Source organism: Nomascus leucogenys, chromosome X (assembly GCF_006542625.1).
Source record: "Nomascus leucogenys isolate Asia chromosome X, Asia_NLE_v1, whole genome shotgun sequence".
Classification (NCBI taxonomy): domain Eukaryota; kingdom Metazoa; phylum Chordata; class Mammalia; order Primates; family Hylobatidae; genus Nomascus; species Nomascus leucogenys.
Window position 1 is genome coordinate 111,105,399 of NC_044406.1, and position 24,295 is coordinate 111,129,693.

Genomic DNA, 24,295 nt, shown 5'->3' on the forward strand with positions numbered 1-24,295 from the left:
CGGAGGCAATAATAACACTGTGTTACATGCATACATTGTCAAGCATTAAGGATTAAGCTGGAGGTTGCAGCATCAGAAAATACTCAAAGTAAAAGAGAGACAGCCTTCAAAAATATTTGCATTGGAATTCAAATAGAGGACAACGTTGTTCTATGGTGTGTGCGTGTTTTTAATGTTAAAATCAGTGGTTAGATTAAAAAACGTTATCGGATTTGAAAGTGGTGAGGAGTACAAAGATTAACGCTGCACATCCCACATTTGAAATGAAAACTGGTAAGAGAACTACATTCAGAAATAATACATTCTTGCTTCTGGTTTAATATTACATTTAAGACAGGGGCTCTGAGGAAGGGAAGGATTCTGAGTGAGAGAGCTCATGAAATAAAGTGTCCTTGAGGGGGACTGAACTCTTTGTGCTCATATTGTGGCTTTTGAGCCTCAGGCCTGCAGAGCATTCTTAATGAGTTAGGTGGTGGTAAATTTTTGTTCTTCATAGTACTGAGAGGATGTAAACAACACTTTTGGTGAGTATACTGGTACAGGAACAGCAGGATCTAAATCGGTTTTGGAAATAGCAATTTTAAACTTCATGATAAATCACCGAAAGAACCCCCTTTCCCCATAGAATGCTGAGCTAGGAGCCACTAAAGGTCTTAGGGCCAGTAGAGGCATTAACTGCTCTACTTAGCACAGAGAGTTTTGAGAAGATCAAGTGTCATCTCAGATGTCAAAGTCCTCTGTAAATTTAAAAGCCTGTAAAAATGTTCTTATTTTCACTCCTTACATTATTTTATCATCACCATTTCAGTCCACTGCAGCAACTTTGCAACTTGGTCTTTTCATACAATGTTTAAAAATGTAGTTAGAAACCAATTAACTTTATGATTTTATTTTGCAGTGAAATTGACTCTTTTCTTTTTCTTCAGCTCTTCACCATATGTATTTGCAAAGAAATCTATAGACATCCAAATGGTGGCTCCTCGATCATGTACACTATCTCATATTTTGGAATTTTTATTGCATTTATGCCAAGCACACAGAACACAGAAATCATTCAAAAAAGACTTTTAGCTTTTCAAAGCATGATGTAGGGTGATTTTTATTTTTTTTATTTACTGATTTATTTATTTATTTATTATTTATTTATTTATTTAGAGACGGAGTCTTGCTCAGTCACCTTGGCTGGAGTTCAGTGGCGCGATCTGGGCTCACTGCAAGCTCTGCCTCCCGGGTTCACGCCATTCTCCTGCCTCAGCCTCCCGAGTAGCTAGGACTACAGGCGCCCGCCACGACGCCCAGCTAATTTTTTTTGTATTTTTAGTAGAGACGGGGTTTCACCATGTTAGCCAGGATGGTCTCGATCTCCTGACCTTGTGATCCACCCGCCTCGGCCTCCCAAAGTGCTGGGATTACAGGCGTGAGCCACCGCGCCCGGCCTATGTAGGCTGATTTTTTAAAAAAGGCTTATACATTTGACTGATATATGTTTTAAATGGTTCTTCTTTTGTAGTATGAACAAAGTTTCACAAGTCAAGGTCTCCTTTTCCTAATCAAATGTTAAGGTCTTGAAGGCAGGATGTGAGTCTTAACGTCTCTTTATATCCCCCATATCACTAAGTATTACTCTAGGCACACACGTAGTAGAAACTATTTAACTCCCGAACCTACAAACTGTCTATGGAGACACCTAGTTTGGTTTGAACTAATATGAGAGATGAGCATGTTTAAAGAGCAAGCAGCAGATATGAATATATAGATATATATATGCCAATGATTCAACAACAATCTAATCTCATGCCAGTATATTGGCTTCATATACTGTCTACACACCCTTAACTTCTCAGTTTATAGCTTCAGCATGGGTCTTGACCCTGAGCCACAACCTTGAATATCCAACTGCCTACTCAATATCTGTACTTGGTTATCTAAAAGATACGTCAAACATAGTATGTTCAAAAGTGAGCTCTTAATTCCTACCCCTTCCCAAACCTAATCTTTCCATAGCATTCTTTATATTGATATTAATAGACGGCCACAAGGCTCTTCTGTTTGCTCAGGCCAAAGAACTTGAAGTCATTTTTGACTCCTGTCTTTCACATCCCACTTGCAATCCATCAATAAATCCTGTTGGTTTTGCCTTATGAAATGTATCTAGAATCCAACCAGATCTCTTCAATTTCTTACTACCACATCAGTTCAAGCCATCATATCCCTCCTGGATTATTGCAATTGTTTCCTAATTGGTTTGCTTCTTACACTACTGCCCTCAAAACTGCAGCCAGAATAAAACTTTAAAATTTAAGTCATATCACGTCTCTCCTTTGCTCAGAAACATGTATCCTACTCTACCTTTGCTCATGTACCCTAGCTGCACTAACCCTCTTGCTGTTTGTGCAAACACCAGGCATATTTGTGCCTCACAGCCTTTGCAACCTCCCATAAAAAAAGACCAAAAAATGGTACGTCTCATCTTTCTTCTTGTCTTTCAAAGAACTTATTACCAAATTACACACTATATATTTTACTTATTTGTTTATCATCTGCCATCTGTCTCTGCCCACTAAAACATAAGCTCCATGAAGAGAGGCATTTTTATCTCTTCTATTCATTGCTATATCATTCAGAAAAAGCATAGTGCCTTGCATATAGTAGATACTTGGTCAATACATGCTGAATGAATAAATAAACAACTGTTGAAAACTCTCAAGAGGGGCTGGAGAGGATGTGGAAATGTATAAGCCATAGTCTCTGCCCCTGAGGAACTCATAGCTTAATATACACAATAAGTAAACAACTCTACTACAAAGCTGAATGAAGTGGCTTGTATACACAAAAGACAAAAACAGTAATGTTTGAGCACTAAAGATGAAGATATGGGAAAAGGACTGCACTTGATTCAGTTAGTTGTCACCACAACCATTGAAATTCCATTGAGCATCTATAACACCAGTTTTAATCTCTTTCTTCTTAGGTTTCCGTAACATGATCTTCAGGAGATGCTATGGAAACCCAAGAAGAAAGGTGGACAGTTGTCTGACTTTGCTACAAACAGTGCAAACTGAGAACTGTACCAACAGCAGGCTTCCAGAGATGTAGTTCTGCAGCCAAGGATTAGACTTTCACCCAGAAAAAGGAAGCATCTATAAAATTCACCTAACGTCTGAACAGGTCTTTCCTTTCTACAAATGCCACAGCTTCCCCGGTCCATCCCGTATCCAGCCATGTCTTTTCTTTTCATGGAACACTGATGATTTACACAGCTTTAACCTAGCTGGAGAGCTTTCTTAAGCTATGTGCACCTATTTCAACTGCAAAGTGGGCAGCTTTACTCGAAGGTCCCTTAGGCATGGCAAGTCAGTGTTTCCTCCCTCCCAAAATGTGTTCATCTTCTCAAACTTCCCCATCTCTGTTAATGGCCGCATTAGTAGTTCAAGTCAGAAACCTAGAACTTACCACTCCTCCATCCACACAAGCATCTAACTCATTGCTAGGTCGCACTGCAATCTCCAGTCTCTCTCTTCCTTTCCATCCCAGTTGCCACTGCTTTAGCTCAGTCCCTCATCAGTTCTGCCTGAACTGTAGACGTTCCTTCCCCCATACCCTTCCTGCTCCAACCCATCCTCCACACTGCCACTAGGGTCATCATCAGAATGACCAATGTAAAGTTTTTCAGTGGCTGTGAGAGCTGAACTATACAAGTAATGTATTAGTGGACTAGATACTGGAAACAACAGGGGAAAATAAATTTGACAAAGGTAGTTGTATTATTAAAAATATACAAAGACAGTCTCAAATTTCTAAGCTGCTCAAGAATATTAAATACTCAAAGTAGAGTTTAGGTAAATAAAAATGGTTGCTGAGTGGGATAAAATATATATACAGAAACTTTGAAAAACTTGCTCAGTTTTTCTGTTAATGTAAAACACCACCAAAAAATTAAATATATTAATTAAAATACAAAAATAAAATTAAAAGGTAAAAATAATTCAAACTTCATTTCAACAAATTCATTTCAACTTAAGCTTTATTAACTTCATTTCAACTTAAGCTTCAGTTGATTATGAATCTCTACGAATCTTAACGCCACTCAAACCTAACCATTTAAATTTAAAAATGAAAAATGTCTCACTTTGAATGCTGAATGTTGTGTTTGGCAAATATGATTTATCATGTTAAAATCACCCTTATTTTTATGTATGGAAACCTAGGCATTCTCTTTTCCCTCCATAGGCTTATTTGTAATGAGAGAGAGAGAAAGAGACAGAGAAAGAGAGAGGCTTTCCTATAGCCATTTGGAAACCCTTTCAAATTTCTAATCATAACTATACATAGCCATGAATCAGCTAGGAATGTCATATCTATTCAAGGTTATTGAGTGTCCTTGGAAGCAATCTTCCTTCAAACCACAAAAGTAGTATAAACCAAGAGAAAATAATCCTTTCCTGCTCCTCGACACTGAACAATAACTTTTTGTCCTAAAATTCGTGTCAGTGGACCCAGGTGACAAGGAAAACTTTCCAGGTCTCTCTAAGCATGTGATATGGAGGTGCACACAATTCTGTGTGCCTAGAGTTGTGAAATCATAACTGTGATATTTGTCAAAGGCTTTAGAAACAGAGTTTGAATTCACTAATAAATCGCTCATTTTTTTTCAAAATAAAAAAGCAGAAAACATTAAGAAAAAGATTAATATTTTAAATCCACCAATGGTTGAAAGCATAATAATTCTGAAAGAATGTTGTTCCAAATACTCTATGGTAAAGGATAGGTTCACATGTGCTTAATTGACTTTTTCATTCAGTGCCCATCATGGCATCCTGGGGGGTCCAATGTCAAGTAAATGTTATTTAGACATGATGATGAAACTGTCAACTTACAGACAAACCAAATATACATATAATGCTATTCACATCCAAATAATATCATTTTTGTATTATTCTGATAATGTTAAACTCTAAGACAAAGCAAATGTGTAAGGAAAACACATGCTGCTATGGAACAGAGTGCAAAACAAAGAAGTCAATCATTGTTTCTACTGCAGAAGATGCCTTCAGATAGTCCACGAAGTATGAATTCAAATGTCAACACCTGTGGCTTGCTCATGTGCTTTAAACTCTCTACTTGCTAACAAGACAACCTCTAAGTGACTTTAGAAGAGAGCCATGGAGACTTATGTTCATTTATTTAGTCACTGTAAGGTTAGGGAGAGACAACTTAGTATGTGGAAATCATTGACCTTCAAGTGACAGAATTATCACAATAAAAGTAACAGCAGCAGCAGCTGCAGCAGCTAACTCATAAAGCAGTTATCAGGTACCAGGTGCTATATTAGTGCGTTTCCTACAGTAACTCATTTAATTCTTATAGCACCCTGTGAGGTAGGTACTGTTTTTAATCCCCATTTTGCAGAAAAAGAAAACCAAGGAACAGAGAAGTTAAGTTACTTGCCAAGATCACACATGCAGTAAACGGCAGGACTGAGATTTCAATTCCTACAGTCTGTCTCCAATGGCCCCACTCTTAACCACTCGTCTACATTGCTCTTCAGAACATGTGGCAGAATGATCTTAGGAAAATCTCCCCTTTCTCAGGGCATTCTTTTTCTAAATGTAAAATAAGGAGATTGGATTATCTCAAAGAACTCTTCCAACTCTAAAATTCTACAATTGTATATGAAATATGAAGGGAAGTTTGGATTGATTTGCAAAAAATAAAATGAGTATAAAGGCCATGTTTACATTATTTATCATTCCTTCTCCTCTTCCCTTTCTTCCTTTCTCCTCCTCTCCCTATCCCTAGCCTTCTCACACACACTCCAATCTACTGTAGCATAGCTGAACTAAAATATTGTTTTGAATCCGTGGACCTGAGTATACATCTATATCTATGCACCGGGGATAACCTTTCCTCCACTATCCTTTTATTTTCTTTCAATTTCTCATTCTTAATCACATACACTGCCCTCTCAAAATGGGAACCTGGTCCTGGTTTACTCTCAGAAAATACAGTCTGGTCCTACTCATAGCAGCTGCTTATAGTTTGAACTTCCACCAAATAGTCTCACTCCACCTCAGAAAAATAAATTAAAGGGTACATAGAACATTGCCTAAGGATACCAGGCCTTCACAGCACAACAGATAGAGGAAATGAGGCCACACAGTGCCTGGGGAATAGCTAGCAAAGGGGGATAGTACTCTTTGGAATTATTACAATAATTTTTCCTCAATAAGGACCTATTATATTAATGCAGATTGACTGATTCAGAAAACACTGGGTTTAGGAAGCTCTTAAAGGCGAAATTCTGACCGATTCTCCTCTTTGATTTTCTAAGGAAGCACTTAAGAAGTGAACTGCTGTGGGTGTGAGAAAATAAAAGCTATAAAAGTATAAACAACAGGTGCTGGAGAGGACGTGGAGAAATAGGAACACTTTTACACTGTTGGTGGGACTGTAAACTAGTTCAACCATTGTGGAAGACAGTGTGGTGATTCCTCAAGGATCTAGCACTAGAAATACCATTTGACACAGCCATCCCATTACTGGGTATATACCCAAAGGATTATAAATCATGCTGCTATAAAGACACATGCACACATATGTTCATGGCGGCACTATTCACAATGGGAAAGACTTGGAACCAACCCAAAGGTCCATCAATGATAGACTGGATTAAGAAAATGTGGCACGTATACACCATGGAATACTATGCAGCCATAAAAAAGGATGAGTTCATGTCCTTTGTAGGGACATGAATGAAGCTGGAAACCATCATTCTCAGTAAACTATCACAAGGACAAAAAACCAAACACCACATGTTCTCACTCATAGGTGGAAACTGAACAATGAGAACACATGGACACAGGAAGGGAAACATCACACACTGGGGCCTGTCATGGGGTGGGAGGAGGGGGGAGGGATAGCATTAGGAGATATACCTAATGTAAATAATGAGTTAATGGGTGCAGCACACCAACATGGCACATGTATACATATGTAGCAAACCTGCACGTTGTGCACATGTACCCTAGAACTTAAAGTATAATAATAATAAAAAATGTACATAATCACCTAATCTCCCCCATAATCCTACCAGCCTGTAAGAGTGACTACTGTCATTCTGGTCCATTTCCCTTCAGTCATAATATGCACACAAGTTTCTTCATGTTGCTTCCTTCGCTCTAGATGATTTTTTTGCATGCTTCTACACAGTATCTGTAACAATCATTTTTAGTGGCTGGGTAGAGTGAACGCACAATAATTTACATGTGCATTCCCCAATTGTTGGATATTTACACTCCTCCCTCACCATTTACAAGTATTACAACTGAAGCCATATAAAGATACCATGAACATCTTCAATTTTTTTTTATTATTTCCTTACAGTAAATTCCAAGAAGTTGAATTAATGAGCCAAAAGCTTTGAACATTTTTGTGGATTTAGGGGATTGTAATGATTTACACTGCCATTAGCAATGTGTGGGAACACTCTCTTCTTTCATTGTACCCTTGTCAACTTTGGGTATTATTTTTAATGTCTATTTAAAATAAGTAAATTAATTGTGCTTTTAGTTTGAATTTCCTTATTAGTGAGGCTGAATACTTTTTCTGTACGAGTTTGCTAGTTATATTTCCTTGCTTATTAACTGTCTATTTATGGGGCTTTTGCACATTTACCTATTGAGAACCTGAGTTTTAAAAAAACTAAACTGGGCTAGGTGTGGTGGCTCACGCCTGTAATCCCAGCACTTTGAGAGGCCTAGGTGGGCAGATCACGAGGTCAGGAGTATGAGAACAGCCTGGCCAACGTGGTGAAACCCCGTCTCTACTAAAAATACAAAAATTAGCCAGGTGTCTTGGTGGGCTCCTGTAATCCCAGCTACTCGGGATGCTGAGGCAGGAGAATTGCTTGAACCCAGGAGGCATAGGTTGCAGTGAGACGAGATCGTGCCACTGCACTTCAGCCTAGGTGACAGAGCAAGACTCTGTCTGAAAAAAAAAAAAAATTAAATCATATTGATGCCATAAAACAAGTATATTAACCTTTTATTCATAGTATTTGTCGAAACTATCTTTCACAGTCTGTTGTTTGCCATTTTCATTTTTGTTCTTTTTGTTGGTGAATGTTACTCTAAAAGGAAAACATGGTCACCAACTGGACATAAACAAGTTGCTTTAGAAAAATACGACAAAACTTTGTAAAACCAAGAGTTTTTCCAAAAACAATTTGTTAGTCTAATTATTCAGTGGCTGCTTGATTGACTCCATTTAGTTAGTCAGAAAATGAATTATAGTTTGATTGAATTCTAACACTGAAAAAGAGCACATCAGTTTGTGTGTGATGACAGCTTACATAAGCATATAAAGCTTAAAGGACTAGTCTGATTTTGTCATGGAATTGGTCAGTTCTTTTGGTTTCACATGGATACAGCCATAACATTTTAGTAAATAAAAAGAGAAGTAAATCACCGCTTTTTAGGAGATAGGCTGAGAATTTTATGTACTGAATACGGGACTTCTTCTCCAGAAAATGATGGCTTTCAAAGTAGACTGCTTGCGTGGTACATAGATATTCTATTATGTCAAAGAGATAACACTCAAGAGTTGAACTGAAATTGTTTACTGCTATCTTAGTTTGTTTTGTGCCGTCTTAGTTTGTTTTGTGTTGATATAACAGAATACCTGAGACGGGCTAATGTATAAAGAAAAGAGATTTATTTCTTACAGTTCTGGACACTGCAAAGTCCAGGTCAAGGGGACACAACTAGTTAGGGCTTTCTTGCTGTGTCAATTCATGATAGAAGGTAGGAAAGCAAGAAAGCCATCTTGAGTTAATTTTTGTATAAGGTGTAAGGAAGGGGTCCAGTTTTAGTTTTCTGCCTATGGCTAGCCAGTTTTCCCAACACCATTTGTTAAATAGGGAATCCTTTCCCCACTGCTTGTTTTTGTCGAGTTTGTCAAAGATTAGATGGTTGTAGATGTGTAGCATTATATCTGAGGTCTCTGTTCTGTTCCATTGGTCTATATATTTGTTTTGGTACCAGTACCATGCTGTTTTGGATACTGTAGCCTTGTAGTATAGTTTGAAGTCAGGTAGCATGATGCCTCCAGTTTTGTCTTTTTGCTTAGGATTGTCTTGGCTATATGGGATCTTTTTTGGTTCCATAAGAAATTTAAAGTAGTTTTTTCTAATTCTGTGAAGAAAGTCAGTGGTAGCTTGATGGGGATAGCATTGAACCTCTAAATTACTTTGAGCGGTATGGCCATTTCCATGATATTGATTCTTCATATCCATGAGCATGGAATGTTTTTCCATTTGTTTGTGTCCTCTCTTATTTCCTTGAGCAGTGGTTTGTAATTCTCCTTGAAGAGGTCCTTCACATCCCTTGTAAGTTGTATTCCTAGGTATTTTATTCTCTTTGTAGCAATTGTGAATGGGAGTTCACTCATGATTTGGCTCTCTATTATTGGCATATAGGAATGCTTGTGATTTTTGCACATTGATTTTGTTTCCTGAGACTTTGCTGAAGTTGCTTATCATAAAAAAGGATGAGTTCATGTCCTTTGCAGGGACATGGATGAAGCTGGAAACCATCATTCTCAGCAAACTAACACAGGAACAGATAACCAAACACCGCATGTTCTCACTCATAAGTGGGAATTGAACAATGAGAACACATGGACACTGGGAGGGGAACATCACACACCGGGGCCTATCGGGGCAGAGGGAGACTAGGGGAGGGAAATACCTGATGTAGATGATGAGGTGATGGGTACAGCAAACCACCATGGCACATGTATACCTATGTGACAAACCTGCACGTTCTGCACATGTATCCCACAACTTAAAGTATAATACTACCGCTACTACTAATAATAATAATAAAGCAAGAAAGTATAAGAGAGCAAGAAGGCGTCAAAGTTGCTTTTACAACAGACCCACTCTCTTGATAATGAACCCACGCTCGTCATAATGGCATTAATCCATTGATGGCAGCAGAGCCCTCATTTCCTATTCATGTGTTAAAGTTCCCACCTCTCAACACTGTTACTTTGGACATTAAAGTTTCCAACACATAAAGTTTGGAGGACACATTCAAACCATAACAATGGCATTAGTTTACATGTATTTGTTTAATCTACTTGTTCTATTCACATTTTAAACATATTACAATGGAATAATAAAAGGTCCATCCTGCAAAAGTATCCCTTCAAAACTGATTTGACTCAATTGCAAAAACACCTGCAGTCCATATCCTCGAAGTGCTTTGGCAGGCTCTTTAGGACAGTTCAAAAGAGAAAAATGGAAGTTGCTTAATTCTACAATTAAATAGCGATGATCTCACATCTCTTTTTGTAGATTCTTGATTTTTCTGAATGGATGTGTCTTTATTTTTCTCATTATTTTTGTTAAAGCCTCAAAACTTTTCATGGACACCAATGTTGGATCACATGAGACAAGTGGAGAGGTAAAGAATTAGTGAATGGAAAAGTTGGTGGTGCCACTGATTTCCATAAAGAAACTCTAACACAAATTATTTTGGAGGCTTACTCTCATTTAGTATTTACCATTGCTGCTTAGGGAATCTTGACTCCAAATCTACCCCATAGATACCACACACACACACGTCTGAACAAAATTCTCAGGGACTGACACTATATATATATATAAATTTTGAAGATTTATTGAGTATTTCACATGATCCCATTAGATAAATGGCAACAGCTTAGTGCCTCCCAAAATGAGGGCCCAGGAACTCTGGTTCATATCTCAAATTCATTGGAGCAGAAATTTTTTGTAACTGTTTAAATACCTAGCATATTTCTACCCCTTAGTAATTTGCAAATAATATACAATTCTGAGTTGCAGTAATATCTATCTCCATCATACCCTTTCTTTTGGAACTCCAGCACCTTCTAAAGTAATTTCGAATTATCTTTTTCTTATTACTTCTCAATATCCTTTGTGGTGGATTATGTAGATCACCTGAACACTTCATATAGGAAACAATCTTCAAGGAAATGGAAGGTAACTCGAGGTATAAAAGCTTTTTCACTCTTTAGAGAAGAACAATAGCTGCTTATTTCCACAAATAAACAATCATATTCAATTCATTTTTCTACAATGAAATCCACTGGGGTTTTATAAATTTTATAGTAATTTTAGCATTAAAGTACTTATGCAAAATGTAATATCAAATTTAATACAGTATCTTGAAAAGTAATAGGCTTTAAATATGGTATTATGCAACCAAAGATATAACTTTCTTCTAGAGTTTCCAAATAGCAAGTATTAATCATAGCTTTCTACTGCCATTCATCTTCAGCATTAGCTTAGCGAAATCAACACTGTATCTGTAACCTCCTCAAGTTTCATGTATAACAACTGGAAGCAGTAGCATTTCTACTGCTTACTACTGGAGACTCATTTTCAATTATGCTAAAGATTAGACTGAAAAGGAGCTAATCAAATTAATAAAACATATTCAACAAAGATACACACCCTTTAGTGACTTAATTGCAGAGGTGGATACAGAGGTTAACAATGATTGTCGGGACTTGTACCAAATATTTTGCTGCGGTGGGCAAATGATAACTATGCCAAAGGCAGCAGACTGTATTAGAAAGATATGTATATAAGCATTCTAAAAGGAAGCTCTAGACCCAACTTCATGACAAAATAGCATCCTTTATTTCATATCTATAAAGTGGGGAAATACCTAATATCATTATTTCTATGAATCTCACAGGGTTGTCATGGCTAGCACATGAGAATAATTAGGCTGGAAGTTTTAAAAAATACAAGTACCAGAGGAAAGCTTCTGGTATAGGTTAAAGTTGTCAGCTTTCTTAAATACTACTACAAATATTAATTATTAATATTATTTAATACTATACTTAGTTAATATTAATTATAACTAATCATCATTTTTATCAAAATTAAAAGAACTAGAAAGATACAGGTACTCTTTTAAGCAACTTTCATCCATAATCACATTTAATCCTCAAAAATGTTATAATGAGATATGTTTCCTCATTTTACAGATGAGGAAACAGAAGCACAGAGAGGTTAATTAATTTCACCAAGATCACACAGCTAGTGGAGCTAGAACTCAAATCCAAAAGGTCTGGCTCCAGAGCCTGTACTCTTAATTTCTTTGCTATGTGGCAGTCACAGAATCTCTGAAATAAGCTTCAAAGGAAGCTGCAGGAATCAGTGTAGGAAACTCAGGTAAGACTTTCAGGTGCAGTTTGGAAAGAGACTAAGAAGACTTTAGATCCTACAGAGCATCGGAAAAAGTATTTGGCCTTGCTTATGTAACAAAGAAAACAAGCTTCTTGGATAAGAATGGCATAATGAGGCTCAGAAAAAAGGGAATCTATATTCAGTTTCATTCATAGCATCCTAAGATCGTAAGATGCTATGAATGAAACCAGAAAAACTATAAAGACATGGCTGCTCTGCAAGGTTATTAGGTGTGAGTCTGTAACACAATTCCCCCCCCACCTACCCTATTTCTCACTTACTATATAACCAGATGAAAGAGGACTAGAATTGACTTGATGTTGTTGGGTCAATTTGTAATCAGTTTGATACAGATCTCCGCACCATTCCAGGCCACAAGCAGGAAATTTGCTGACTTCCTCAGCCTCCCTACCAGCGAATGTTCAGGAAGAACATAGCACAAATAGAACTGTAATTTTCCCCTTTGTGATTCCCTCTTCTAATATCCATATTTTCATATTCACCTACATGGCGTAGTACAATGTAATTGCAAATGGGTTGCTACCATAGAGAGTAGGGTTGGCATAATGTAGCAGAAAGGGCATTGAACTTGGAGTCAGGAGGTCTGAGCTTGGGCCCATGGTGTCACGCACTGTATGACACTGGATAAATCAGTTAACTTGCCTTCCTTTTTCATACTAAAGATTAAATGCCCTTTCTCCCTCAGAGTGCTGGCAGATGACTCAAATAAAAGAATACACATGAAAAAGCCATGTAAACCTTAAGGCATTTTATACAGTGATGATTACTGATACCTTTTGTGATTGTAAATGTATCAAAACTAGGCTGTCTGTTGTTTTGAGAAAATATCATTCAGGGAGTCAACGTTTATGCCAGATGCTGTGGGCCACACCAGAATAACTAAGTGCTAGATCAAATTACTGAACTTGTTGCTTTGTTTTTGTTGTTGATTTGTCTACTATTTCTTTTTCTAAATAGCATTATTGAGTTTAATTTTCATAAATACAATCCACCCATTTTAAGTGTAAAATTCAATGATTTGGGTTTCATCTACAGAGTTGTGAAACCGTTACCACCATCCATATTTAAAACATTTCCATCACCCTAAAAATAATCCCCAAATCTAGGAAGCAGTCATTCCCAATATCCCTTCTTTCCCAACCCCTGGCGACCACTAATCTACCTTCTGTCTCTATGAATCTGCCTGTTATGGACATTTTCTGTAAATTAAATTAAATCATACAATATATGGTCTCTTCCACTTGGCTTCTTTCACAATGCTCTTGAGGTTTATCCATATTGTAGTGTGTTTCAGTATTTCATGTCCTTTCAAATTTCTGAATATACTCCTTTTTACATGTTGTGTTATTCTGCCCCTTTCTCTGTCACCTTCTGGGACTCACGTTATGCATGTGTTAATATGCTTGATGTTGTCCCACACATCTTTGAGGCTCTGTTTATTGTGTGTGTGTGTGTGTGTGTCTGTGTCTGTGTGTGTGTGTGTGTGTGTGTGTGAGAGAGAGAGAGATCTTTTTCCTCTCTGTTTTTCAGATTGGATAATATGTATAGATCAATCTTCAAGTTAGCTGATTGTTTCTTTTGCCATATTCAATCTGCTTTTGAGTCTCTCTAGTGAATTTTTCATTTAAATTATGATACTTTTGAATCCTAGAATTTCCAGTTAGTTCTTTTCATAATTTCTACTTCTTTCTTGAAAATCAATAATTTGGTCATTTTTGTCATACTTTCCATCAAGCCTTTATTGATGGTTTATTTTACTAGTCTGAACATATGTGTAATAGTTGCTTTGAAGACTTGTCTGCTAATTGCAAAAGCTGGAGACACTCAGAGACAGTTTATATTGACTTTTTTGTTGTTGTTTTACTGAGGATGAGTTACACTCTTCTATTTATTTGCATATATCATAGTGTTTTTTAATGTTGAAAACTGGACATTTTAGATAATATAGTATAGCAGCTCTGGATTCTGACTTTTTCTCCCTGAAGGTTATTGTTACATTTTGTCCGTTCGTTTCCTTATTTAGTCACTTGCCTGGGCTATATCTGTGAAATATGTCACTCTACGGTATGTAGCTGCTGATTTCCTTTGTCAATTTTTCTGTTATATTCTTTTTAAGTCTGGTTTCCTACGGGTCACTCCTGTGTCCTTGTAGCATTGTGGCTGGTCAATGATTGCGCAGAGGTTGTGCTCACCCATCTTGAGCAGATATGTGTTCTATTCTCTGACAATGGATCTGTGTGTGGGAATGAGAGCTCACTCAATGTTGATGCCATTTTCCTATTTGCCCTGCAGCTTTTATTATCCACAAGGCTTTTCATTTCTCCACTGTGTTGACTAGCAGTGTGTGGCTGGCTTAAGCCCTCTCAGGTAGTTCTCCATTGTCTGCTGCACATAAGCTCAGCCTCAGTCAGAAACATGCTTTTCCCAGTCACAACCACAACTCAGGTTAGCAGAACTGCTAGCCTTCCCCACCAGCCCAACTTTGAGATTGTAGCATCTACCAACAATGGCACTGGGTGTGGGCATCATTCACCTCTTCACAAGTGAACCATTTTCAACCACGCCAATGCAGCTACAATTCTTACAGCCTGCCCCACCACAGCAGAACCTTGGCATTGGCCAAGCTCAGAGTTGAAGGTGGGGATCATGAGCAGTCCCAGGCCTAATCATCATAGATTCCCACTTTTATTACCCACAGTCCAATAGTTTATTCAAATACAAATGCTTCTTGGATTGTTGTAGGCCTTTGGTTGATTTCCGGGTACTTAAGTGTTGTTTTTGTCAATTTGTTGAGCTTCATAATTGTTTTGGGGAAGGTCATTGTAGATTATCTCATTAGACTACAGCCAGAAGTTCTGCCCAAATAACTGATGTTTTAATGGCAGGATTTTATGGAAGTGCTATATATTGGGGATTTTTTTGCTTAAGATTTCAAAGACTTAGTAAAAAAAATGCAAAATGTTTCATTAATAATTTCATTTTGATTATATATTGTTATAATATTTTGAATATTCTGTGTTAAGTAAAATATATTTTTAAAATTAATTTCATGTGACTTCGAGAAAATTTTAAATTACATATATGTCTTAGATTGTATTTCCATTAGGCAGCAGTAAACTAGGTCTCATAGCCAGCTTACAGGAAGTACTGGAGATGGAGAAACATATCAAATAATGCAATGGGGGTACAAATAGCAAAATACAGAATGTGAGTAAATCCATAGGAAAAAATGGCCCAGTTTTTTAACAAATAAATTGAAAAGAAAAAATAAAAGAAGGAAGGGAAATATGAGGATTATAAAAGAGATTTAAGAGACATACTAACCAATTGTAATGTGTGCATCTTGTTTGGATGTTCATTTCAACAAAGAAATGAAAATACTATACACATATTTATGAGATCATTTGGGGAAATGGGAATGTACAGGATATCTAAAGATATTAAAGATTTATTGTTCATTTTTAATGTGCAATATGGTATTGTAGTTAGGTTAAAGAAGAGTTTTTATACCTTGTAATCACATACTAAAGTTTTATGGATGAAATTATATCTTGGATTTACTTCAAAAATTCATGGAAGAGGCTGGGCTTGGTGGCTCACACCTATAATCCTAGCATTTTGGGATGCCAAGATGGAAGGATCGCTTGAAGCCAGGAGTTTGAGACCAGCCTGGCCAAGACAGCAAGACCCCATCTTTAATTTAAAAAAAGTCACGGAGGAAAGAAAGGGAGTTGAGTGGCTTATAGGTGCAGCAATATGGTTTATGAGTTGAAAATCATCAAAGTCATATGATCGCTAAGTGCTGGGTTCATCTAATTGTGTGCTTTACTTTGGTATACAGATGCTCTTTAACATACAATGGGGTTAACTCACAATAAACCCATCATCATCTGTCAAAAATACCGTAAGTCGAAAATACATTTAATACCCTGATAAACCCATTGTAAAGCTGAAAAACGTAAGTTTAAATGTCATAAGTCAAGGGCCATTTGTATAGTTAAAATTATAGAAAATAAAAAGTTAAAATAGTTTTGGATAATATCTGATGATGTAGGAAAACACTAGAAAACAATTTTAAATAAAAAATATGATAAATTTAATAATGAAATTATGTATTTAATAATGAAACTAAATTTAAAAATGAAAAAATGTTAATACTAGTTTCATAGGAAGAAGGGTTTAACTTTCTATTGAATTCTCTACAATAAACTTTTAAAAATTTGTGATCAGAAAAATAGAAAAATCCCTCACACACAGGGCTTATTGCCAATCATTTGAAAAAAAAATACTGAAGAGAAATGCACCAAAATATTTAAATAGCAATAATCTTTGTGTTGGGTGATTATGAATGATTTTTATTTTCTTTACATTTTTCCTATTCTCCACATTGAAGATGTATTTTTTTAAACATAAAATAGCAATTATAAAAGTTTTGGATGGAAAAGTTGAAATTTGTACTTTCCTCTCTGTTCTTCCTATCCATGTTCATATAGATGTGTGGTATTCAGCCATTCATTAGAAAGTATATATTAATAGTACCTTGCACTTTGCAAAGCACTTTAGACTTTTTCCGATATTTAACTTCACACACAATATTATAATTTATATGCTTGATATCCCGCTGACATAGCAGATCAGAAAAATATTATTACTCTGACTTTCAGATGAGAAAACAGAGGCTCAGATATTTGCCAAAGGTCACAAAGCAAGGCAATAGCAGACCTTGGGCAAAAACCCCGGTTTTATTACTCTTATTCTGGCACTCTATTCACTATATCATGTTGCCTCCCATAAAGAGTATCAAACTCTAGATACTACTCATTTATCGAATAACTAACTTAAGCCCAACTGAATTCAAGTTACTTACATCAATTAAATGTACTATCCATTTTACTTAATCGCATCCGAGAGCCATGTGCAGGAAAGAGGCACTCAGATGAAATAACAGGGAGGAAGCAGTAGAATTTTGTGACATATGGCATGCTTGTTGGTGGAATCAAAGGTATGTTTCATGCCAGCTTTTTGTCTGCAAAGTGTCTTTCATTCCACTAAGAGGTATACCCCATGCCAGGAAATGCACAACCTCCTAGCCCTTTCTTTTGAAACCTAAACCCATGAGAGCATGGATTTGGCATGACTTAATGGAACACTGAATGCAATATGTTTGACCCATTTGTGGGTACAAACTCTCCAGATTATCTACGGTGAAGAAGGACTCTAGGTTGTCATCTAGATTCCCTATCAGCCCACGGAAAGTGGAGATGCCATTGAGTCTTAGGTTTATCCCTGGTTGGAGAATATGGTTTTATAATTTCAGAGAATGAAAATAACCTCTGGGAAAGAAAATAAAAGCAAAAACAGGAAGCAACTAAGTGAACTAAAAATGTACAACAAAAGCAACTAAGTTCTCCTATGCAGAATAATATCTTTGCACTTTTTACCCTAGGGGGTTGTAAACCAACCCCTCCAGCTGACCCTAGTTTAGCCCAAAAGATCTAATCTTTAAAAGAGTGTCTACCTCTTATCCAGCAGGGAAGGGAGATGCCAGAGAGCAGGGCACCATGGGGTATTTGAAGAAGACATCTCTGTAGATTTTTAATGATATAAAATTTACTTTGCTGCTACAAGAACCTTTGCTACCAGCTCAATAGACACTCTCAGGAAAAATACTAACTTAGAATGAAAACCTCATATTTAAGTGAGGGATGCACTTTGTGAGAGACATGGATGGGCCTTTTATTTTAGAAATATCACTGTCATTTCAGATGGCTTGGTCCTCCGGTTGATATTCTCAACCTTATTCATTTAGTAAATCTTGCCTTACATGCCAATGACTCCTACTAGGAAGTTGGTTTGTATGAGGGAAGAAATATTTTTTACTTCATTCTAATTGCAGATGTCTAGTTGGCTAAAAGGAGTATCAGTCCCTAAACACTTCTATTACAGAAGAATGAAAAGCAGAATATTGGAGAAATCTTTTGAGTCCAGAGTGAGCTCAGTTCTACTACCAGTTCCTCCATTCACTTAACCTCATGTTTCCTCTTCTAGAGTAACAATACCTACCTTGCAATGTTGATGTGAGAATTAACAAAAACGCATGTTGTATGTCTTTTGTAGCAAAAAGTTTGAAAGTACATATACCACCAAAGTATTAACAGTGGTTAGATAGTAGAATTCTTAGGTAGATTATTAGATGGTGGCACTAAGGTTAGTTTTTTTATTGTTCCCTTTTTACTGTCTTTTTTTTTTAGACAATGAACACATTCTAACATTGTAATGAAAAAGAAATACACATACTATTTTAAAGTAATCTATGGTAAGTTCCTACTCTATTGTGGAGCACACAATAAGCACTCACTTCCTCATTGTTCGCTGCCATCGCTGTGATCATTAACATTATCATCCTCTTCTTCCTATTGTTGGTGAGAAAACAGAGGCTTAGAGAGAATAAGTAGTTTACTTAATTCCATATATCTTGGAAGTAAATAAAGTGACTAGCACGCTGCTTGAAGTACACCATACGTAGACACATTTCATGAATCATGAATAAGTTGATCTGGTAGAGAAAGTGACCAACCCAAACTTGGCCAACACATAATAGGCCCTCACTGAATCAGACTCCTGAAACTGGAACAAAATTTTGACAAAAGGATAGTGTATGCAAGAAGCGATATGAAGTTTTTTTGTTGTTTGTTTTCTGAGACAGAGTCTTGCTCTGTCACCCAGGCTAGAGTGCAGTGGTGTAATCTGGGTTCAATGCAACCTTGGTCTCCCAGGCTAAAGCAATTCTTGTGCCTCAGCCTCCTGAGTAGCTGGGATTACAGGCATGTGTCATCACGCCCAGCTAATTTTTTGTATTTTTAGTAGAGACAGGGTTTCGCTATGTTGGCCAGGCTGGTCTCGAACTCCTGTCCTCAAGTGATCTGCCTGCCTCCGCCTCCCAAAGATTACAAGCATGAACCACTGTGCCTGGGCAATAAGTGATATGAAGATTTGAAGGACAGATATATAATCACATTAAAATAAAAGAAGGAATTTCCAATAATAAAAATTAAATAACAATGCTATTCAATAATAATTTACTAATTCTCATAGGTTATAACCAATAACCAGTAAAGGTTTTCTCTGATATCACCAGCTTCAATCTCTCTCACAATCATGCATGTATGCATGTGTCTGCACGCACATACATATACACACAAGAAATCCCTTTCTTACCTCTTCAGAATCATCAGTGGCTGCTTCTTGCTTCCAGAGTGAATAAAAGATTCTAGTATAGTTTCTTCCCTTTATTACCACTCCAAATCTATTCCTCTCTTTCATCGAAGGTTACTTGATCTGTCTACATCCTTTTCTCTCATGTCTTTTCTAGATGTCTGTCAACACTTTATTCAAGATGATTAATGATTAATGACTAATTGGGATGAAATGGGTTATCTCTCCCAGAAGAAGTTAATTTTTTACAGAGGTGATCTGGAAATTCAGCGTCTTTGATTAAAGGTATTAATTTTTAGTTTTGAACTTTTAGGCCCCATAGTAGACCATTAAGGAAGAAATCTTCTGAACTGGAGAGTGCTTTCCTTTGTTCTCCCAAAGTCAAAGTGATTCCAGCAATCACTGATTTTATGGGGTTGAGTTCTTACTGAGCCTGATTCTTTGACCTTCAGGGCAGAGACAGAATTGGCCTAAATCTTTATGGAATGTCTTCTGTGGATTTAACATTAAGTGAAGAGAATTGAGCTCATTTCTAGATAGAAGCTAACAATGATAAATTCTCTCTCCTCCACCGCCTTGGATAGAATCAGTGTTATATCATTGGTAGCTGGAACATGTGATTAACACTACTGAATGGAATAAGAATTTGGACTTTCCTATTAATTGTAGTATTCATGTCCTTATATAAAATTCCTCTAATAGGTTTCACTGATACAAAGCTAGGGCTCTTTCCCACTCCGCCAACATCGTAGGAGTGCTGGAGAAGCTTCTGGCTTCAAGTTGCTAAACAAGAATTGGTATTTCTTGAATTTTCTTTTTCACTGAGTCCTATGTGGTGTTTGTTTCAAATATCAAAGGTTAAAAATGTCCAAAGTAACTAACTCTGACCCTTTCGTCGTCAACAAAGCATATGAATTACAGTCAACCCTCAGTGTTCTGGCATTCTGTCATCAAGAAATATCTATTGACTGGCGATTCAGCCAGTACTCTAATAATTATTGCTAATGATGACCCTGTTTAACAGCACAAACTGGAAGTGCCTTCTGAAGATTCAAAGAAAGACTATAATCCATTCATTCTAGTTTTACATTTAGATATAGTTTACTAAATTCTTTTTCCTTGGAAGTGGTGCAAAGCATACTCTTTGATTAAGCAGAGCACCTGATCCTTCAATCTTGCTAAATTTATTTAAAAATATAAAGACGTAGATCTTTGAATCACCCTCTAGGCCCACTATAACTTTCTTTGATGCAGTGTCACCTTAAAGCACTTATTCACAGGCAAGTATGACTAACACATGGGTAACATCCACTATGTTGAGCGATAAGTAGTCATTTATATCTTTAGGGTATCCCGACATCCGAATACACATAAGTTGACAAATGTAGCATGAGCAGTAATCATTTACAAACTACTTGTCACAGAAAATGAACTAGGTGTGGGTTATCTTTTGGCAGTGGGGTCAGTGTTTTATATAATATGTAGCCTGTACCTCAAAGTGCATTTAAGAGAATATTATAAACACTAATCAGCTGCATTTGATTTATAAATCAATTTAGAGTTCATAGTTTAAGGAAAAAAAACTAAAAACAATAGACATGGTCTCTGTGCAATGTAATTAATGTTTGGGAAGCAGTCACTGGGGCACAGCATAATGAGGCTGTCAAGTCAGTAGCTCTGACATTTCTACACAACATCATGCTCAAACTTCATTTTAAAAAACGGTAAAAATTAAATGTGGCACATCAACTGTCGTGAACTGCAGTGCCAGTTGGTGATGGGGGAGACAAAATCTGGTCATTAAAAGTTTGCAATGTCTAACTGATAAAACGTAAGTTAGAAAGAATAGCGTACAAGCTGACACACAGGGAAATATGAGGAGAGGTGTTCACTATTATTTATTTGAAATAATAATAGTAATAATAGGTCTATTTGAAATCAGAATTATCTTAAATAAGAAATTATTTCATATTCTATTTTCTGTATTCCCTCTTCCTTGATCCCAAGACCTTTCAATCAGTGAAAATAAAATATTAAAATATGTGATGGCTTTGGGAGGGCCTAGACAATGGTATCACAGCGTATACACTTGAACTGTTTTCACAAAATTTTCAAGCATGATGATCAAGTTTTCTCCTCTTATTAAAAAATGAAAGAGTTGTTACTGTCATAAAACAATTAAACTGTATGCTGAGGAAGAAGCTGAAAGACCCTTTAACTCTTTCAAGCATGAAGGCTGCTATCCTAAGGTTTAGGTAATCATAGAACACTATCTTTGAGGTGAGCATTTCTTATGAAATACTGGCCGTGATTCCCTCTGAATACAGCACAATGTATTGCACAACAACCTTAGAACCAATCATATTATTTGAAGCCTTGATTTCTTATAGAAAACTTAATATTTAAAATGACTTTTCTATGGAACAAGGGGTTTCCCGTGGATGTGTCTCAGATCTCTCAGAAGTAGGACTTCTTTTTGTTTGTTTGTTTGTTTGAGATGGAGTCTCACTCTGTCGCCCAGGCTGGAGTGCAGTGGTGCGATCTCAGCTCACTGCAACCTTCACCTCCTGGGTCCAAGCAATTCTCCTGCCTCAGCCTCCTGAGTAGCTGGGATTACAGGTGCACACCACCACAACCGGCTAACTTTTGTATTTTTAGTAGAGACAGCGTTTCACCATGTTGGCCAGACCGGTCTCGAAATCCTGACCTAAGGTGATTGCCCGCCTCAGCCTCCCAAAGTGCTGGGATTACAGGCGTGCTCCACCATGCTTGGTCAGTAGTAGGACTTCTTAAGATGCTATATGACTTTGCTCTAGTCACTGGAATTAACTGCATACCCCCGCACCACCATTCCTTCACCACATCCTTCACCTATCCCTGGGTTCCTTATACATCCATGGTCTCTGGGGTGCATGGAGTTTTCCTATGTTTCTGCCAGACTATGTCTTGCCTTCAGCTCTCAATAATTTATTTTTGTATGCTAAATTGAGATCCCATAATAACAATACTAATCACCATACTCAATATGTAAAGAATTCCAATAAGTTCATGATCACAAAGTCTCTGTAGTTAGCCAAATTATGAAAATATATATGGCTTTCCTCTTTAATTTCAGGTTATAATCTGACTTCTAGAAACCTATCCTAATTAAGTAATACAAAATATGGGGAAAAGTTACATATATGAATATGTTCATCTCAGCCTTGTTTCAGAGAACTGAAAAATAGGAAAAATCTATTGGGTCAAAGTAGGGAAATAGTTATATGTTATTACAGCCACTAAATTGAATATTATGTCATCACTTAAAGTGAAGGCAAAGAAAAATATGTAGAAACTTGAAAACATGTTTATGATACAATGTTAAGTAAAGGAAAAATAAATAAACTATAGTTTAAAACTAAGTTGAAACAAATCTGTGCGTTAAAAGGACCAAATAGAAACACACAAGAAAGGACCAAGTGAAAATACAGTATAATGAGAGCAGTTAAGATGTTGACACTATGGATGACATATATTGACCACATGTTCTGCATTTTGTGTGTGTGTGTGTGTGTGTGTGATTACAAAATTTTTTACCTTTAAAATATGGTTTGGGACTATCTTCAAATCCAGCTGAGATTTTATGCTTCTTAGCTACTTTAATGTTTCACTCCTCAGGATTTTAGAACACATCTAAACCTTGAACTCTAGATTATTAAGTCAAGCATTTACATTGATACCTGGTTCTTACTTGTTCTTCAAATCATCTGAATATGACTGCATTTTACCAGAGTTGAAAGGTGTTAGGTATTTTTGGAGTCAAGTACAAGATAACAGATTGCTTCTCATTGGTAAAAAAAAAAAATCAGTAAATAAAATAAAAGTAGTTTACACACAAAAAAGGTATTAAGCCTTTTGTAGTAATTCGGGAAAGACAGAGCAGTGATTATAGAGGGGAGAGAGAAATAAACACCTTGAGATTAAGAAGTGCTGGCTATGGAATCTAAAATAGGATACATTCATAGTTATACATTATTCAGGCTTGACCAATTTCTAACTACCACCAAACAAAGTGGAAGAAATATCAGCAATGAAAATGGAGACATTACTAAAGAACCTTTAAACATTCAGGAACAACTTTGTAGCAATAAATTCAACATCATAGATGGAATTGATAAATTCTTCTAAAATTGACAAAACTGGCACAAGAAGCTATATAAAATCTAGTTACCCCATATCTATTAAAGACACTGAATTTGTAAATTTCAAACTAAATCCAAAAGGGAACTTTTGAACTAGAGAATTTTACTGCTGAATTCTATCAGACATTTTAAAAGTTCTTACACTGTTTCAGAAAATAAAGGAGAAGGAAATATTTGCAGATTATTTCAGCAGACCAGTATAACCCTGATACCCAAATTTAACAAAGACATCACAAGAAAAATAATTGTATACCAACATCTGTCATAAATATCGGAAAAAAATCATTAATACACTATTATCAAATGTTATGGAGCAACATATAAAAAAGGGTACTAAATCATAACCAAATACGTTTTAGCCCAGGAATGAAAAGTTGGTACAACATTCAAAAAGCAATCAATGCCATTCACGTTATGCAGAGGATAAAAGAAAAAATATTATATGATCACCTCAATAAGTACAGAAAAACATTTGACAAAATTTAACACCCATTTATGAATACAACAACAACAAAAAACCTTTCAGCTACCTGGGAATAAAAGGGAACTTCCTTAACCTGTAAAGGCTATTTAAAAACATATAGTTAACATCATACTGAATAATGAAAGACTAAAAATTTTTTCCCTAACATCA

The 24,295-nt window shown here is 36.4% G+C and overlaps 1 protein-coding gene across 4 annotated transcripts in view; it reads right to left on the minus strand.

Annotated features, from left to right (window-relative positions):
* Positions 1–24,295, minus strand: part of TENM1 (teneurin transmembrane protein 1) — an 832,777-nt gene that overhangs the window by 585,598 nt on the left and 222,884 nt on the right. The window lies entirely within an intron of this gene.